At 33.4% G+C, this 5,846-nt stretch overlaps 1 long non-coding RNA gene across 5 annotated transcripts; it reads right to left on the reverse strand.

Annotated features, from left to right (window-relative positions):
- Positions 1-1,014: 1,014 nt before the first annotated feature.
- LOC130961599 (uncharacterized) lies at positions 1,015-3,621 on the reverse strand. Of its 5 annotated transcripts, none has more exons than XR_009079599.1 (7): positions 3,110-3,621; positions 2,847-2,947; positions 2,683-2,752; positions 2,427-2,609; positions 2,171-2,295; positions 1,893-2,007; positions 1,015-1,070 (listed from the first exon to the last, which is right to left on the reverse strand). It is a non-coding gene; the product is annotated as an uncharacterized LOC130961599 (long non-coding RNA). The 5 variants fall into 5 exon arrangements; XR_009079597.1 differs by having other exon boundaries at positions 2,427-2,613; XR_009079601.1 differs by having other exon boundaries at positions 1,019-1,155; positions 1,916-2,007; positions 2,427-2,613.
- Between the last annotated feature and the right edge of the window lie 2,225 nt (positions 3,622-5,846).

The raw sequence follows: 5,846 nt of genomic DNA on the forward strand, positions 1-5,846 counted from the left end.
ATTTAAATTTAAGAATAAATCCCTAAATTGGTTCTACAAATTTTTGGGTTGAATATTTTGGTTTTTGACATTTTTATTCTCTAAAAATCTTCCAAAATTATTCTTGTCAAATAAATTAGTCTATCAATTACTTTCAATTAAATTTTTAATATATGTATTGAACAAATAATTTGCTAACAAATTTTAATACAAGACGATTAGGTTTTAAAAAATATTACTCTAAGACAAATTACTCTCCTTTTAAATTCACTACAAGAAAACATTTCTGAATGCGTGGCAGAAAACTGAAAAAAGCATGGTGAAAATATTGTCACGCTTTTTGAGCTAATGGCACTCTTTTAAAAATGTCACATCTGCAAACATGTCGATTATTCTATTGCTACGCTTTATTTTTTGTCACACTTTTACAAATTACCACACTTAAAAACGTAGTCATGAGAGATATGACCACACTTTCAAAGCGTAGCAATAGCGAGATACGGCCACACTTTTTAAGCGTGGGTATATCTTTATCAAATTAAAAAAAAATCCTGGTATATCCTTATCAAATTAAATGAACAGAACATAGCAAAACCTGTTTGCAACCACCAAAAACAATATGTTGAAAACAAAGTCAAGCAGCAGGTCAAACAATTTTACATCATTTAGAAAAATCTGTAATCATATTGGGGATACAAAATTACGAACTAATGTTACAATCTTCAAATGATTAAAATAATCCATTAGGAAAAACAGTATGATAAAACAAGATATAAAAGAGCATGATGAAGCAGACTATGAGACAATCTTAAGCAATAATCAATTTTTGGTATAGTATTGGATAGTAAAATTTTCAGAATCCCTCAATAATTTATTTAGATTCAGAGCTTTAAGTCCGTGCAATTCCTTCCCTGCCGCTATCAAGCCTATTGTCTGTTCAATTCAATAAATAAAGGGTTATGCTCCAGCCACCCAAAAAAGGTATCCAGGGACAATAGAATCTCAAGGATCAAGTTACAAAGCAAAAGGAAATGCTTGCCTGTGCAGCACTGCTTGATGAATCTCCCTCACTGGCACTGCATTTACATGGCCTATATAGCAGCAATAATCCATCAATTTCCATGACGCAAGGAATGAAGATTAGCAGCAAGAGAGTACATTACATGGCAAGACAACCTTGGTACCAAAGCAACAACCAAACTTCATATAAAGCAAAGAAAAGAAAAGATAAGAAAAGAAAAGAAAAGAAATGAGCCTGCTGAAACCAGTATCAATGACTATCAAACAAGGATAACCACTCTAGCCTAAATTTTTGTAATCTGCCAAATTCAGTTTATCAAACAAATCAGATAACTCAACATATTTTCATAGGAATGAAATCTTAATAATATATTCTCCAAATCTTTCACAGCCATCATTGCTTTTTTTAATTAGCTTTTGATATATATATATATATTAGTAATAGACAATAACAACTACTATCAAAGTAAATAACAACTACTATCAAACAAAAAAAAAAATTACCACTAGCTCTATATCCCTCTTCTAATGCTAAATATCTAGTTCTAATTATTATTGCCGAAACATTGAGTCAAAGAATGAATGGAGCCAGCGAAAATAAGCCTAGCTAGAAAAAGAACTTATTGCTTACTTTGTTAGTTAAATTATTTTGATTCGCAATCAGACATACAACGAATAGAGGATCCTAAGAAATTTCATTAGTCAAAAACTGTTTGTATGAAAAACAGAGAGAAGAAAATCCTCTACTTTCGTTCTAATCAAAGATCAATGCACTAAAATCATGTATTTATGTCAATGGCATTAGATTTAAGTTCACTACCTTGCTGAGTTACTTGTATATATTCCTACATTAACAAGAAAAAGAATAAAATTATTTTTATCTACAAACAAACCCGAGTCTCAGCTGAATTCAAACCAGCAGAAAATGGCTTCACTCATCATCTCTGAATCCTTTTAGACCAGCAACAATGCCATTCATGGCGACAGAATCATCCCAGGGCGCGAACTCTGTGATGAAAAGCAACTTCGATCAAAAAATGCTTTTTAAGTATTATTCATCATAACATTTAAACCAAAACTTGGATATTTTAACAGACATCTTAGAGCTATTAATTTATCAATATTTGAACAGTTTGAAAGAAATAATAAATGGAAAATGTTGCACATATACCGTTTAGGATTTATCCCAGCAGCTGCAACATACAGATCAAGCTTCCCAATGGATTGCCATTTCCATGAACTCCAATCTCCAAGTCCCAAAATTCTGCTCCCATCAATAACAACAACCATATCAACCTGAAAAGAACATAAAAAAAGATGTCTCATTATTAAAATGTTGAAATGCATCATTGTTCATCACTATTGTGCATATAAGGTTGAGCTTCAATTTGAAAGAAATAATAAAACCATCGCAGATAAATATATACCTTATACACTCAACATGATGCAGTTTGTAGTGAGTTTTCCATCGGTTGGCCAATGAATTCTATGTAGTGAGTTTGTAGCATCGTGCACTCCTGAATCCACAGTACTTCTCGCAGATAAAAACACAAGGAACTTTCCATTTGGGTTGGTCGAAATTCCAAAATGATCGTCATAGTTTTAGGCACCTACCTTCTCAATAATTGAGCCTTATTCAATTATCAAAAAGAAAAAAAAGAAGAAAAAAACATACAAACATACCTGAATCTTGGAAAGAGGGCACAGCTTATGATTCGAGTAAGGTTCAGTATATGCCACTCTTTGAGTTGAGCTACATGAAAAGAAATATGTACTAGTATCTAGAAGGATTTAAAAGTGGGAGAATTTAGAAGATATTATTACTAATTATTACTAAAGTGACTTACTTGATCTCTTGTTCATTAGATTTTGAGTCATGATGGGGTGTTCTAACTGCAAGGTTCCCTCAAGCACAGAACTCCATCACCAAGTACGCACATCCATCATACTAAAGTAGAAATCAGAAATAGCGAAAGTTTAAATAACAATAATAAAATGATCCTTCAATTATGCAACAAAGAATTGATTTTTTCAAAATATTTCACTTTAATTTAAAAAATAAGAAAAAAGGCATTCAAATAAAAGGGAACCAAAATTAAAAAACAAGAACCTGGAAGAAATCAAGGAGGCGAACGATGCTGGGGTGGTTGACGGAGGACAAGAAATTGAGCTCGCAGTGGAACGATGACTTAAGGCGAAGGTTGAGTTTGGAGAGAAAGACCTGTTTCACTGCCACCTCTTCGCCGGTGCCTCTGTGCTCCGCCCTCCACACCACCGAGAACGACCCATTTCCGATCTTCCGCTTCAGAATGATGTCCTTTACTCTTACCGATTCACTCTCTTCTTCCATTCCTGTTGATAGTGATAGAACTGCTGCTGCTTCTTTGATGGAGAAGAGCGCCACGGTAGGGACTCGCGACTTGGCGCCGAGGAACGCGCCACTGCCGCGGATTGCGTGAGAAGGATGGCGGGGCAGGAGAACGGCATCGCGGATGGAGGTGGACGGAGGGACGCGCTACGGTCTACGACTCTACCGATGGAGGGAAGGAGGTGCTATGGAGGAGAATGGAGATTTCTGAGAATAGGGTTTAGGGACCGAGGGAGGGACTGAGAGAGTGACTCTCACTTACATTTTGTTTGGATGCAAGATTGGAAACTAAGAAAAAAAAATGGTAACAAAGAAAATGACAAGAAAAAAATTTAAAAGTTGATTTTTTTTTATGTTGTTTGGATGAAAAGAAAATAAGAGTAGTTTTTTTTGTTTAAATAAAAAAATAAAAAAAATTATAACCAAATAAAATTATATTAATATCTTTATCTATATTATATATAAATTATAATATATTAATGTATTTAAATTATTTTTTAATAAAAAAAATTATTCCAATTGTATTTCAGAATTTTAATATATTATTTATGTTAACAATAAAATTTTTTGAATTTATTCTTTTTTATTGTCTTTTAAATATCATAAATAAAAAGATGTATCATTGTTTTTTAAATATATACAAATAAATAATTTTCTAAAAGAATAATAAAAATTACTCATAGTTACATCATTAATCTCTTTAATCATATTTAAAAAAAGTTTCACTAAATCGCATTTACAAAATAAATTACTACTAGAAGTGGCTACTATTTCTTTCTTACTACGTGCAACAAACAAACATATACAATTTTTATAACAGAAAAGCTATTTATGTAAAAATTACATGGATAGTATCCAAGCAATTTTCACTCCATGCCCCACACCCCGTTTGTTTTACACGCGCCTCTTATAACTTATATAACGAATCTTTATTTTGCGTTATCAACGTTTCTCAACGTAAACCTTTTCATACAACGTAAACCTCTTTTGCGTTTTTCTTCTTCTTCTTCTTCTTCTTCTTCTTCTTCTTCTTCTTCTTCTTCAACCTAATTAAATTTGTTGTTCTCCTCTTTCGCGTTTTTCTTCTCTCATTATGGATCTGGATTGATTCAATGCAATTAGCTTCATCGTTCATCTTCTTCTTCGTTTTCTTCTTCGATCTGCACTTTTGAATTGAAACAATGAATGAATCAACTTCAAATCAGTTGAATGAGTGCGATTTTGATGATTCTTCTGAAATGCATCAATTTGTTGAGGTTTGGATTATTGAATTCTGAATCGAATTTAATGGAATGAAATTTCTAATTTTATTTGAAGTGAATTGAATGGACTGAGGTGATCTACATCTGAATTGAATTCAAATGAATTGATAATATGTAACTGTGAGTAATTGTGAGTGTCAGTAACTGTGAGTAACTCTGAGTAAATGTACATAACTTTTCGGTTCGGTAAGTAATTAAGAGGTGGTTCATCACGTTCATGTTTTCGGTTCGGTCCGCAGAGAGGAGTCTAACAAAAATTAGACCAATATGTTTTGTTTTCTTCCCTAAGCACATATAATTGTTTCACTGTAATTAAGATTTCGATTCATCATAATTAAGATTTCGGTTCACCATGCAGACCAGCTGTGTTGTGGATGAAAAATTTGTCCCAAAGGTGGGAATGATTTTCAAGACACTAGAAGAAGCTGGAAAGTTCTACAAACATTATTCCAAACTTACTGTTTTTTCTACCAAAATCAGGAACACGACTAGGGACGGTGACAAGATTAAGAATCAACTAATTGTATGCTCTAGAGAGGAGAGGTGAAAATCAAAGATATCTCTGACTTTGAAGACAAACCCTTCAGTTGGGTTAAATTGTCTGGCCAGAATTTACGTACACATAATGAAGGATGTTGGTCTTTGGACAATTTCCAAAGTTGTTTTGAATCACTCAGATCCTTGTTGTCCAGACCAGGCTGAGATGCTCAAACAATACAGGAAGCTTAGCATGTTCGTGCGTCGCACCATTGAAACTCACGAGGAAGTCAAAATCAGACCGAGCAAAACTTACCAATTATTTGTGGCAGTAATTGGCAGCCACTGTGAACTAAGTTTTATAGAAAAAGACGTAAGGAATTACATCACAAGGAAAGTACGGAATATTTCTGAAGAAGACGATGCCAAAGAATTTGGGAAGTACCTAGTTAGAATGAAAGAGAAGAACCAAAATTTCTTTTTTGAGCTCAACCTTGAAGGTGATCACTGCATTAAACATGCATTCTGGGTTAATGCAACAAGCAGGGCTGCATTTGATTATTTCGGAGATGTGGTTTTATTTGACACCACCTATAACACAAACAGGTATTCGGTTCATTCAAACATTTTTTTATGTTCAGTGAGTGTATATATTTCGGTTCACCAACTTGTGGTTGTTATTTATGGAGGTACAATTTGGTTTTAGGTTCTTTTGTTAGCGTGAATCACCACGGCCAGTC

The sequence above is a fragment of the Arachis stenosperma genome, chromosome 2, assembly GCF_014773155.1.
Source record: "Arachis stenosperma cultivar V10309 chromosome 2, arast.V10309.gnm1.PFL2, whole genome shotgun sequence".
Taxonomy (NCBI): Eukaryota; Viridiplantae; Streptophyta; class Magnoliopsida; order Fabales; family Fabaceae; genus Arachis; species Arachis stenosperma.